The sequence below is a fragment of the Fukomys damarensis genome, unplaced genomic scaffold (genome assembly GCF_012274545.1).
Source record: "Fukomys damarensis isolate Sample0158 unplaced genomic scaffold, DMR_v1.0_HiC HiC_scaffold_6, whole genome shotgun sequence".
NCBI classification, from domain to species: Eukaryota; Metazoa; Chordata; class Mammalia; order Rodentia; family Bathyergidae; genus Fukomys; species Fukomys damarensis.
In genome coordinates, this window is record NW_022900918.1 from 20,506,562 (window position 1) to 20,520,276 (window position 13,715).

The 13,715-nt window shown below is 31.7% G+C and overlaps 1 long non-coding RNA gene across 3 annotated transcripts; it reads left to right on the forward strand.

Moving 5' to 3' along the window:
• Positions 1–1,496: 1,496 nt before the first annotated feature.
• LOC104869976 lies at positions 1,497–11,022 on the forward strand. 3 transcript variants are annotated; one of them, XR_782412.1, is made up of 4 exons: positions 1,497–1,865; positions 7,084–7,251; positions 9,071–9,224; positions 10,897–11,022. It is a non-coding gene; the product is annotated as an uncharacterized LOC104869976 (long non-coding RNA). The 3 variants fall into 3 exon arrangements; XR_782411.1 differs by lacking the exon at positions 10,897–11,022 and having other exon boundaries at positions 9,071–9,235; XR_782413.1 differs by lacking the exons at positions 1,497–1,865; positions 10,897–11,022 and adding an exon at positions 3,377–3,449 and having other exon boundaries at positions 9,071–9,235.
• Positions 11,023–13,715: the final 2,693 nt, after the last annotated feature.

The window sequence follows — 13,715 nt, forward strand, 5'->3', positions numbered from 1 at the left end:
GACAATTCTAACTGAGAATAGGAACAAGAGTAGCTCACATAACTTTTGTCAGAAACTGCCCTTAACTCACAGATAAGTACTTTGCATTTATGAAGTCATACTTTTCCTCCATCATTTTCAAACAAATCACTGAGAGTGGCAGAAATTTTGCAGCTTCCTCATGAACAGGAAATATTTATTGATGTGAGCCAGGTAGAATGTAGTAAGTAAGCATGAATTCTCATGAAAAATTTGGAGCAAATATTGCACTTACACTGTAAACACAGAAACAAGATGTATTAGTATCAATTTTCCAGGGTAGCAGAACCAAGAGTGCATATGCATGTGTGTGAATGTATGTATGTACACTTATGTGTGCATATATAGGCATATATATGTATATATCTACATAAATATATGACAAGAAACTGACATTTCTAGGATCAGCAATGAGCAAGCTAAAAACACAGAAGACCCCAATAATACTGTTTCTGTACAAGTTTGAGTCTAAAGATAGATAGATGAATATTGATATGCCATCATGAAGATAGGTAGAGAGAATGAACTGGCTCTTGTACATACACACCTTTGCTTTTATTTTCGTTCCTGTTGTACTTGGTCACTGTTGTTCTGTTGAGGCCTCTGATGAATTGGATTGGGTCAGCCCAAAGCATAGTTGGCTTTACTCAGTCTTATGATTCAAATGTTAATCTCATCCAGAAGCAATCTCACAAATAAACTCAAAAGAATGCTCAACCAACTGCACTGCACTTTATGGCTCTGTCAAGTTGACGTATAAGCGTTAAATAAGTCACACGTGTAAATATCGAATAGTTTCTCTGGTGTGAAAAACTATAATTGTACATAATATCCTAATGGTAGAATTAACAGTGTGAGATAAGAAGAAAAGGGCTAAAGGTGTAGGGGAAGTGGGAAGGGTAGGGGAAACGAAATAATTGAAAAAATATGAGAAAATGAAAAAATGGAAATAAAGTATTTGTAAATAGGGAAGGGAGGGGTAAAGGGAGAACAAGGGTAAGGGGAAAAATGAGAACCAATACATGTCATGTAAAGAAAGGTACGAGACCCCAATGATGAATGTAACTGTACTGTATATCTAAAATGTACCCATAGACTCAATGAGAAAAAAAAAGCTTAGCCAGCACAAATCTGCTTAGCAGATAGTTGAAAGATTTGTGTCACCAACTATTACTATTTCAAAGATCATATGGATATCAATATAATTCTCTATCACAATTATCTTCACTTAGTGATGGGTAATTATCTTCTTCTAACATTCCAATTCTTATAATTAGAAAACTCAGCAAAAAAGAACAATCTGGTCAGCTTTTTGTTCCATTACAGTCTAGCCACTTCTTCCATTATTATTCCACAAAGGAATCTCTGTGACCTCCAGATTGAGAATTCCCCTCATAAAACTCAAGCAGAGTCTCACTTGGGAGTGCTATATCTGTGAGGTCCTTTGTAGAATTAGTAATTAAAACTTAAGACTTGTGTGCAAGTAGGATCTTTTAAGTTCCTAAAAGAGATTCCCTAGTCAAGGCTGTGTCAAACAGGCACAGGTCTCCGTTGGCAGCACTGGTAACCTGCTCTCTTTGAATAGAGCCATGGGGATTATACTTAAGTTTTAAAGTCAAAAGATTAGGCTTCAAATAATAACTCTTTCAATTTTCAGCTTTCTCGTGTAACCCAACCTCTTTGAACTGCATTTTCCTCTTTTAATAGTACTCTGGCAGGGTTATTGCGCGATTAAATGAGACTGTGCTTGTGAAATGCCAAGTTCTTAGATCTTAATTCTCAGATAGAACCAGGTTGAATGGTGATGTAATATGATGCCTCTGTAGAACAGTATTGCACGGAGTAAGGTAAGAACGTGTACACGTTTTCCTTCTCTAGCTTTTCCTGGTCCCATCAGAATTATTCTCTCTAATAATTATCCTACCTTAATTTTCTAATTTAATTTTTCTAGAAGACAGAGGGGTGGCACACCTGCGTGATGGTATGAGCTTAAAAAAAAATGTTACGGGAAGGGAAAAATGTTTTTGAACGAGTTTATAGTCAATGCTTGAAATATTTTTGTTTATCTTCTCATTTATAATAAATGATTTAAAAATACAGAATCCCAGACCCCACTCCAGATTCCTGAGTGAGAGTCTGTGTTTTAATAAACTCCTTCAGGTTACTGCCATTCTTATTATAGTGTGAGAAACACTACTCCAGAATATCTTTCTGATAATGAAGGCAATAACATAAAAGTTTTCTTATCTTAATTCAGTGGGGCATTGGTCACTTTTAATATTTATCATTAGAAATTCAATAAAAAACATGAGATTCAGTCTTCTGAGGTAGTCATAATTACAAAGTAAATTTAAAGGGAAAACTGAGCTAATGACATATGTCAGATCAGATAACTTCTTAGGCAATACTAGTGACATTTCCTCTTTCTTATCTAGCTTAATTTTACCTTATTTTTAACTTTCCTCAGTGTTCCTGCTTTGTGCTATTTTCAAAATGATGCCCATATCAGATTGTAACAGATATAGTTATGATTTAGTTTAATTTATGTCTATGATTACTTTGAGGATATAATTATTTTTAATATAACACCATATCAGTAAGCAGAACTGAAAATATTAAAAAAATAGAAATTTATTTGCATACTTAGAAAGATGGTGATCCTTACTTCCTATTTGAAATAACTTTATTTTCTGCCTCAAATAGAAGTGTTCACTGAGCTAAATTTTACTTTGATGGTCAAGTACAAAGATTATTCCAGAAAATTTATTTTGTTTTATTTAAACCTATACTCTTGTTTATGTTTCCAGACTTAATTTAACTAAAACCATTTGCCTGAGTGTTAATCAGAGGTTAAATGACTCTCACTAGATGAATCTAATTAGTTTACTTTACTGGACAGTGGTTTCAGGAGGTTACAGCTAGTTTTTTTTTTTTTTCCGAGAAATCTTTTTAATTAAAAAGTAGTAAATCATAAATTAAAAATAATAGCCAGGAAATTTGATACCTTCATGGTTTTAAAAATAAAGATGACTAAAATGCTTTGAATAAAATATTACATAGCTTCTAATATTAGTATTTATTCAGAATCTTGTTTCCTAAAGTCTTTTAGCAATAATTTATTTTATTGTGTAGATTACTTTAAATAACTTAAATAACAAAATAGGAACATAAAAGGTGTCATAGTTTTCTTGTTGCTGAGACAAAGTAACAACACATAGAGTTAAAGGAGAAAAGGCTTATTTTGCTCCACAGTTTGAAAACGTTTCAGTCCATTATAAGCTGGCTCCAAGGCAGAGTCATGTGGCAGAGGGACGTTACAGAAGAGAAACAGTTTATGGCAGGCAGAAGGCAGCAAAAGCAGCAAGCAGCAAGTGAGAAGCAAGGACCTTTCTTCTGCCCCTTATATTCTACCCAGGCTATACATCCTTAAGGTGGGTAGCACTCACATCCAGGGTGGGCCTTCCCATTACTACACCCAGAACTATGCCAAACCAATTGATGGGCTAATTTATAATCACACATCTATGATGCCAGCAGCACACACTATAAACTCTGAAAAGTCGCACCTATGACCTCATGTGGCTTTGGAGGAACATCCAGACACAATGCACAACAAAAGGACATAACAGGTTGTCAACTTGTGTAATTTTTAGTTGCTCATTTTATATTGATAGTCTTTGAAAGTTTAGCAAAATATAAGTTTTTTTTTTATTTTTCACAGGCAAACATACTCATATCAAAACATGCCCTATTTCATTCCATACCAGACTCTAAGGGAAGCTTGCCCATTTGAGAAATTCATAGAAAGTTTTAAGCATGGCTTGGTTATTGTATGTATCATATTATTTCATTATACCTAAAGGATGTTGAGTTATCAGAATTATCTATATTAGAGTACAGGTTAGTGGAAAGCCAAAGCACAATAGATTCAATCAAATAAAACTCTTAAGTTTTCCTTTCAAGGAAATAACTTTATGTATATATCCACAGTAGAACAAAGTTGCAAGTTTCAAATTATACTTAAATCTGATAATGACTTTCCTAGTTACTGTACATCCTGTCTTTTTTCCCTAGGCAGTAACATATATAAATATAGAAAGAGAAAAAAATGTAGCATGTCTTGTGACTTTCAAGTTTTTCTGTACATTTTAAAATTACATGATTTTCCTTACTTTTAATGTTGTCATTATTGTATAATTAATTCAAACAACACCTATAAGCACAAAATGAATCTTAGCAATTTAAATAAAAGTGCTCAAGCTATCCTTTGTAGTTATCTTTGTAGTTATCTAAAATGCTTAAGCCATCATATTTCAGCAATCCATGCATATCAATATTTATAGTAGTGCAATCTGTAATAGCTAAATCCTGGAAGCAGCCTGCATATATTCATCAACCTACAATTAAATAAAGAAAATGAGGTATCTATATTTAATGGAACACCCCTCAGACATAAAAGTAACAATTTTTACACATCTGTAGGAAAATGGATGCACTTGAAAAATATAATGTTGAGTGAAATAAACTAGACACACAAGCTTTAATAATTTATGGTATCTCACACACAAAAGCTTAAATACTTTATAGTATCTCACATTTTCATGGGGAAAAATACAAATAAAGAGAATGATAAAGAAGAGATTGAAGAGGAAATGGGACAGATTTCTTATTACAGAGAAATGGCCCAAGGAAATAAGGGCAAGGGGTGAGGGCGAGTAGGAGGGGAGATAAGTAGAATAAAGATAAGCTGTGATCAGAAATTTAATAACCTCAATTAATGTAAACATCTTATGCTATAATATGAGCAATAATTAATAATATCAACAAAAATTTAAAAAAGGATAGGAGAACTGGAGGAGGAAGAAGGGGGAGGAAAGGAGAAGGGAATAAAACAAAGAAACAATTTATGTACTATGCACATGGAACCACTTTCCAAGACAATTGTAAACCCCACAAACTACAAACATAATAACAAAATTTAAAAAAAAGTGAAGGCTTCAAAAAAGACAATCTAAAATGTGTTTGCATAGCAAATTTTATGTATTTTTTACTCAGACATACTTAGAAATAAAAATATTTTAGTTCAAGACAAAAGTAAATCATATTATTGGTTATTTAAGATGAAGTCAAGTAAATAGATGATTTACCTTTTATCATGTTACTCTATTCTATCTGGTAGTCTTTTATTAGTGAGCTATTTTAGTAATCACTTTCCCACAGGGAGACATTTTTAAATGATTGCATAGTAATATTCATTATTGTTTTTATTTTTCTTTAGTCTGTTTGTGGTAATTATACATATACGTACATATATAAATATATATGTTATGCCATAATTTTTAGAATTTAATTTTACTGTATTTTAAAATTATGGCACTCAGCAGGTATTGTCTAGAATATTTTTATGGATAAATAAAAGCATCATCTGCTTTCTTGTCAATTTCATACTGTCTATGCACAAGGAAGTACTATAGGCCTTGTAAAGTCACCTCAGGAAAAGATTCCATTTTAGCCCAGAATACTTCTGCTTCCCCCCATTTTGAACTTATCTAGAGAATTCGGTCATAGCATTCTCTTCCATTGATGTGCAGATAATAAAATACACATATGACTATACCACATATATAATACATACGATATAAAGTATGTTAATATAGGCCCAGGCATATCATACTGCATATCTTCCAATTTCCCTTATGTGGCCTAGAATTGTAGAACTTTTTAATAGATTTTCCTATAAATTTTACAGTAGGTCAAGTCTATATGATTTCCTTAGTTTCATTATATAAATTTGATTGGCCTCTCCACTACATTAAAAATGTACGTTGTGTCAATTTTTTAAGATGCTGAATATATCTGTCAACAAATATTTTACAACTATGAGAATTTTAGTTTTAAATATGTGTGACTATTAACAAAGACAATTTAATATAATTTGGTTTTGCTTAAATTAGATAATAAAGTTAATCATCTGAATAATTAGCAAATTACCAAAATAAACAAATTTGCTGAAAATTTTATATAGTAATTTGGAAGATTTTTTGTTACTATTGTTTTAGTATTATCTTTCTTTTGCTTTCATATGTTTTTCAAATAGTAGTATAGAAATATTACATTGCTTTAGCATAATTACACTTCCATATTTATTTTATAAAAATAGCATCTCTTTTATCCATCAAGACAGAAGCACATTTAAATTAGTCACAAATAAAACAGACTATGAGGAAAATATATATGATACTGTTTTCATAGACAAATGTTACATTAGCCCACTAATATAGCTTAGTCATTAAACTATTTTGTTTACTTTTGAAGTCACTTTTAATTTTAAAGCAGATAAAAATAAAAGTTTCTCTTCATCCTTTAAAATTTAAGTAACAAAATTATTTACTTACATTATATTCAGCTTTTTTCTTATATTGTTGTTAGCCTTCTAGTAAAATATTGTTAAAGCATAGTTACTTTTGAATATAGATTTTGCATAACTTTAATCTTAATTAACATATTTCTTCAAAATAAAAAATTATCAATTTGTCACCACTTACTTGGATATTGAAAATTAGTAATTCTTACAACTAAATCTGGAATAGTCCTCTTTTAGCAAAAAGTACCTATAATTTAATTGCAGTAAGTGATTTAGTGTAAAATATAAAATATTACTATATGTTCATAAGATTTAATATAAACATGAAGTTTATGTAATAGTTTGAAGAAACTGAAAAATACAATGATACCATCACTTTATTATATTGGCTTTTTGTAGTGATGGGCATCAAACTTGATGCTTTTAATGTAAAAAGTAATTAAAATAGTGTCAAGACCATGCTTCATTCTACAACGATAGATTGTTTCTTCAAAAACTTCCTAGGTACCCATATCCACAGTTAACCTCCTTTTAATACCAAAGTGGGACAACTTTTGTGTATTCATAATTTCTTTCCAAATATTTAACGTAACAGCCTTGAGAGAAACTGTTGGGGTATAATGGATGCCACTGTGCACGCCGATTCCTGGAGATAATGTTTTCTTGTTATTGCCTTGCTGAGCTTAGCTTTCCATTTATAGCCACTGGAAATGTAGACAACAAAGAGCAGCTCACCTGGACTAATCAATAAAGCAGAATGAGGAGACCAACTTTCAAGTCGGGAAAATGTGTCTTGTTTACCTGTAAGTCATTTTGTTAATACAAGTGAGTGAACTAAATGTGAGATGAACGCAGAGCTGACTATTCAGGTGAGGATGAATGAAGTCACTTGCTTTCCCTGCTTTTTTTTTTTTTTTTTTTTAAGGACATCTTTAAGCTTTTGAATTAACAAATAAAAATTATGTGTATTATGTATGACATGATATTTTAAAATATGTATTCATTGTAGGCTTGGATCAAGCTAATTAACATATACATTAACTCACATATTTAGCATTTTTGTGGTGAGAACATTTAAAATCCACTTAGTAATTTTCAAAATTACAACACATTGTTATTAACTATAACGACCATGTTGTAGAATACATCTGTAGGAACGTTTGTATATTTACATAGAACAACTTTATTCATTTTGTCCTCTTTCCCTTTTATTTCTACCTGCTCCCTCCGACTCTTCTTCTCCTTCCCATTTTCAAATGCTCTATTTGCATTTTTTCTTCAACCCTGTTTTTAATGACATTATAGTTATTTTATAGGTATGTGGAATCATGAGAATTAAAACCAAATTGGTTTCAATTCACAGCTCTGTAATTATTAGCTATGGGATAGTACTATTCTGATTTTAATTTTCCTCATTACAAAAATAGCACACATTTGTGGGTATTGCAAATCAGATGGTGTACACAAAATCACCTAATGTCAAACACACTGAGCTCACTGCTTTTCTCAACATTTTCCTTCATTAGTACTTCCCAGATGATACTGAAGATGTACTGAAATGTGCCTATCTAAGTTGTTCACCGGAAGTTTTTATATTTTTCTACATACTCCACTTCACTCTCATATATCTGATTTAATATTTGAATGGATTTCTAATTATTCTCTGTAGAGTATGATCATTTCTTCTGGAATACATGTACACACTTGCCGATAAACAAAAAAAATGTCATTCAGTTTGCCTAGTGTATGTGTATGGCAGATGGCATTGTTGGTTTCATTTATCCATACCAAAAAAAAAAAATGCATTTGAATTCACACAGTAAATAAATGGTGTAGTCCAAATTTGAAGGAAAACACATTTTTCTGATTTCAGATATAAATACAGAATAATATAGAACTAAAAATAATCTTACAGTTGTTTTAGAAGAAGGATGTGTGAAAAGAATACAACCATCCTGCCAAAAAATGTCTACTTCTTTTGACTTAACATACTATTGCTTCAAATTATGCTTTCACTTACCCGTCACAATCACCTATCACCTTTTATCTCAGTGTGAACCACACAAATGTGTCCGGACCAGGAAAGGTATATCTAATATTAATGCTTTTAAGAGCTAGAGTTTCATATAATCTGTTGTGTGTGTGTGTGTGTGAGTGTGTGTGTGTGTGTTTCACTGAGAATTCCCATTGCCTCGATCATGTCTTTTCAGTCTGTGTCTGCTATGAAAATCAAGCTAATGCTCTTCTCATTAAACATATTATTGCCATACTATAAATATTCTATGTACAAAGTATACAAATCAGACTGGAATAATGAACTTAGAATGAAAATCTGCTCACCACTTTCCGTTTCACTTCCCAGAAATAATTACTATTATTCTTTTAGTTTATAGTGATTAGAGCCACTCCTGTCTGATGTAATGCATCTCTCTCAGTAACAAAGAATTAAGCTTAAAATGTATTAAGTACTCTGTAGACAACTTTCACTTGTTTTAAATTGCCACGTCCAATGAGAGTGCTTAATTTTTAATTGGAATTTTTCAAATGAGCTATTTCAAAGAAGAACAGAAATATCTGTTTCTGTGCCTATGTCTGTTTCTCTCTGTATCTCTGCCTCACTTCTCTTCTTGTTTTTGTCTTTTGTCTTTTTATTTCTGTATCTTATCTGTATCTCTCTCTGCCCTCCAGCATTTCTGATGATAGGAAGAACTGTTCTGATACACAACGCTTTGAAGAATGATGTTAGAGAAACACAGGACAAGGCCAATAGCAACGCCTCAACAATTAGTGCCAAAATATGCAAGAAAAATGCAACCAGAAAGACAAAGTTTTGGATGACAAAGTAAAATTAATGACCAGAATTTAGAAAAATGATCAGAATCTAATCTCTCTTTTTAAAATTATTGACTAATGATTTTTTATTTAACAATATATTCATCAATTCAAATTTTAAATGTGGAGTACTGTCCTTTCCCCCTTTTTTATTCTGCTGATATGGAACAGACTTGAAGAGAAAATAGGGGTAGGAGTTTTCTGAGCAACATAGCTAGGTGACAGTAACAAAAATTAGCCAGTTTCCCACTGAACTTAGTTTCATGTATGTAGTGGCATTTTCCTTCTTTCTTTATCTCTTTCTCTTTATCTCACCCTTTCTTTACCACTCTCTTCCTTCCTTTTTTTTTCTTTTTTCTTCTTTTGTGTCAATAGAGTAGACTACAAAACTTAGTCAATACAAATAGCTAGAATAAACCACAGATACTACCAGCAATTTTTCATCTTCCATGAAGAACTAAAGGATCCTGTGGGGTAGGATGATAACTTTTTTATGTTAGCATTTTCATTAAAGAATTTCAATTTTTAAATTCCCTTTCGGTTTCTTTCAACAATAAAATTTACCAAAAAAAAAAAAAGGTAAAATGTAAGTTGTCTGCTATTTGGATGAGAACTTTGATAAGTCATCATTTCTCTGTATTTTGATTTTCCATTATATAAGAAGTCTTACTGTGTCCATACATTATTTATCAGCCACTAAAATATTGGAATTACCTCTTGGCTGGTATAATGGAATTTTAATTTTTTGTTATTGTCTGGTTGACCTATTTTTGCTCTTGATTACTTTGCTGATTTCTATAATTCCATGTAGTTATATTATATTATTAATTATATTATCCAATTGATGGAAAAATTACTGGACATCTTAGATTTTTCTTAAGTATTCTTCTTATTTATTGTGATAACATATCTTATGTCAAATTGTGCTAACACTCATAATGAGTCAATTCCAGAACTAAGAAAGAAACATAATCACCTGTCAGATGTATATAACATAATTACTACACTAAGTTGGTGAAAAATTATTTAAAATGCATTTTCAAGATTGCCATGTCATGGAAATATTTTGAATTAATATATAGCTTCAAAATTTTTCCAGTGACTGAGAAGTTTATTAACTGCCTGGCCACATTATAAACTGAAAAGGAAAGTTATTCAACACTTGAAGAAAGTTACATCAAAGTATGACATGCATGAATCATTTCCTTACACTATGACTTGGAAAATAGCCTGTAGTTAAAGGCACACTCAAATCTATTTTTAAAATCATAAATTGCTTTTACAGCTTCTTACACCATTTAGCAGGGATCTGACCAGGATAAATGTAGGTGATTTTCTGGGAACTAACACATTGTTCTTTAAGCACATTACAGACTCTTTTTTCATTAAATGAAGTAATATTGACAGTTGCATCTCTTAGTATATATATATAATTTATGTAAGACATTTTAATCGCATGACATAATTTAATAAGTATTTTATTTTTAAGTCATCTGTATGCAAAACATTTCCCTAGGTAGTAGCTGTGATAGAATAATGGATAAAATATTACCTTGACCTCCAAGGAAGGGAGTTAGAGTCTTCCAGGAGATAAACACACATAAGTGACTACAATATAACAGTTTGTGATAAATAGTGCAATAGACTCCAGTATAGAAAATGATTTTTCTGCTAAAACACAGAGCCAGCAAGGAAGGAAAATGTATTTCATCCTGACATGAGACCCAAATTGTACCCGAGAACACCACCAACAACAACAAAAAAACAAAACAAAACTGCAGAGTCTGAATCTAGAAATGCAACTCAGGGAATATGTAAGTATGAAGTAATAGTGAGCATTCTGCTGAATGTAAGTAACAGAAAGTAAGTAGAGTTAGCCCAAATTTTAAAAAGACAGTGCTACAACACACTGAAGCATCTCTCTGAATTCAACAACAGGAATCTTGCTTAGTCTCAAAACAAATATAGAGTCAGGGATTCACTTGTCAATGATCTTCTCAGACAGTATGGTCTCTAAATTTTAAAAAGATGCTCATTAATTTTATTATCTTTTTTTAAAAAATGGACTTTCCTCATGTTTCATGGACCAAAATTGTATACTAATATTTTCTTATTTTTATGTATTAGGATTTTTAGATATTATGAAAAATAGTTTGTTTTTTCTATTTTTTTTCTAACCTTTTTCTGGAAAGAATTACTCAACATAATTTGACAATTCTGTAAAGTGGAATTGGGCATCCTATTTTGCTTCAACAATAATAAGGTAACAGCTACAACCAAAGAGGTGGAAAAAGGATTGCTGTTTATAGAATGTGAGTACTTTGGGAATCCTTCAGGTATATACTGCAAGATGTGTAAATCCAGGCAATGAATCTTAAAATGGGTAGCACTTTGGTTTCTAACTGATTTGTTACCCCAAAGTATGTTATTCCTGTTGAAGTCCATAATTCTGTTAATATCAATAACTAAGAGTTTTCACTAGAATATGGAACTAAGGCTAATCTGCAAGCTCTGGAAGAATTCAAGGATGACTATAGTGTTTTTGATATGCAGAACTCAGGAGAGATAGTACTAATTTCAGAGTAAGGAACCCTGGTAAATTAATAAACCTGATTGGGAAGAGGCACTTCTCCCACTGGGGTCTGGCTAAATTTTTGACAAGTAAATATCTAGAGATCAAAAAGGCAATTAATAGATTTTGGGGGACTAGAAAGCAAGTCAAATACTTGGAGTTTGAGGGAAGACAGAATAAGCTTTCCATTTAATAGGAGTGAAGACCAAGGTTATAAGTATAGATGCTAACTGGCTTTGAGATTTAGAGGTAAGAATTTGAGTTTCTCCTCAAACACTTTAATTTTTCAAAGTAACTTGACCTGAGAACTTTACCTAAGAAGAAAGTATTATAGTGGTTGGATATTGTGGCATAAATAAAAAATAAAAAATAGTCTGGAGTAAAATATGATTATACTAGTGAGATATATTAGGTTTTTAAGTAGTATCAAGTTCCTTTTTGAGGTCTATGGTCATGAATTTTAAGTGAAAAGAATAGGAAAGAAAATCACAATTTGTCCTTGGTTTGATTCTGCTCTGTCAGAAAGTATTTTATAATTATTAGGTATTTTATGAAACCATAAGAAAGAGTGAGATAAAATATCCCCAGATGAGAATGTACACAAGGATGATGAGTTAACTTACTCATTAAATGTGCAAATTCCTATACTAAATGTTTCATACTAAAGTGGAAAAATTGCAATTTCTGATGACAGATAATGTTTACTATTTTATGGTCATCACAAACCTCGTGGCTAAAGGTTATATTTACAGGCTGTTAAAAATGAACTTACATTTAAAGTTCTGCTTTGGAAATCTGAATTATAAACTTTAATTTCTCTGATTTAAATATGGAAATGCAAGTTGCAGTTCCATTAGATGAGAAGCCTTAAGAGGACAATAATCCTGTTGGCATAATTATTTTTGTGCTTCTATAAAATTGTTCTTCTTAGCATATTAAGGAAAAAAGGTTAGAAAATACTATTTCAGTAATACTAGAAATAAAGTGAATTTTAGGGTGAGTTTAAATCCTTTTTTAAAATATGAAATATTTTCTCTCTCTCTCTCTCTCTCTCTCTCTCTCTCTCTCAATTTTTTTTTGTACTAGGAATCAAACTTAAGACTTGACACTTGCTGGGCAGGCACAGTGCCACTGAGCTAAATCCCTGGCCCTGAGAAATGTGCTCTTTATTGTACTGTACTAAAACAACTGGGTTAGAGTGGAAACAAGTTTCTTAGACATTTTTCTTCCACCATCAGTCTAAATTAGAAATGGACAGATGGATTTGAGTGAGATTTAGAAGGCAAAAGTGAAGCAATGGCCATTTTTCTCTGAAAGATACCATGTTCAGATTTGGTGACAGTTATAAAGGTAAATCCTGTCATTTTCTATTCTGCCGTTAGCCTGCACTTCTAACTGATGGCCCTGGTGATCAATAATGACTTTAAGTGATCAAGCATTTGACTGTGAAGCTACAGATGTATAAACTTCACTACAGTCCTTACCCGGACCTTTTTGAAAAGATCCTTTTTGAAAAGATGGACATGAGTAATTTTCTTATTGTCTCCCCAAATCTATGTTTTTACCTGTTAGTACTTCAAGCAAACTTTTTAGTGGCTTTGGCTAACGTCTTGTGACTTCTGCCTTCTAAATCACTTTCTCAGCATCCTCAGTTTTTGTAAATTTCGATATTGAATTTATTACTTCCAAAGCGCTCCTTCATCATGGCTCTGATTTTCTCAAACCAACACATTGTTTCTGGTTACAGTGCTATGTCAAATTTAAGTTATAATTTTTGTTATGAACTAGTGATAATTTGGAATATTAATGTAAGCCTAAAATTGCTTATGTAAAGAAAATAAGTTTTGGAGTTGGGGGCAATGGCCCGTACCATAAGCCAGGATTTTGGTATTTTGAGGGTTCTGGAATTAAAGTAGCATCTCAATGAAC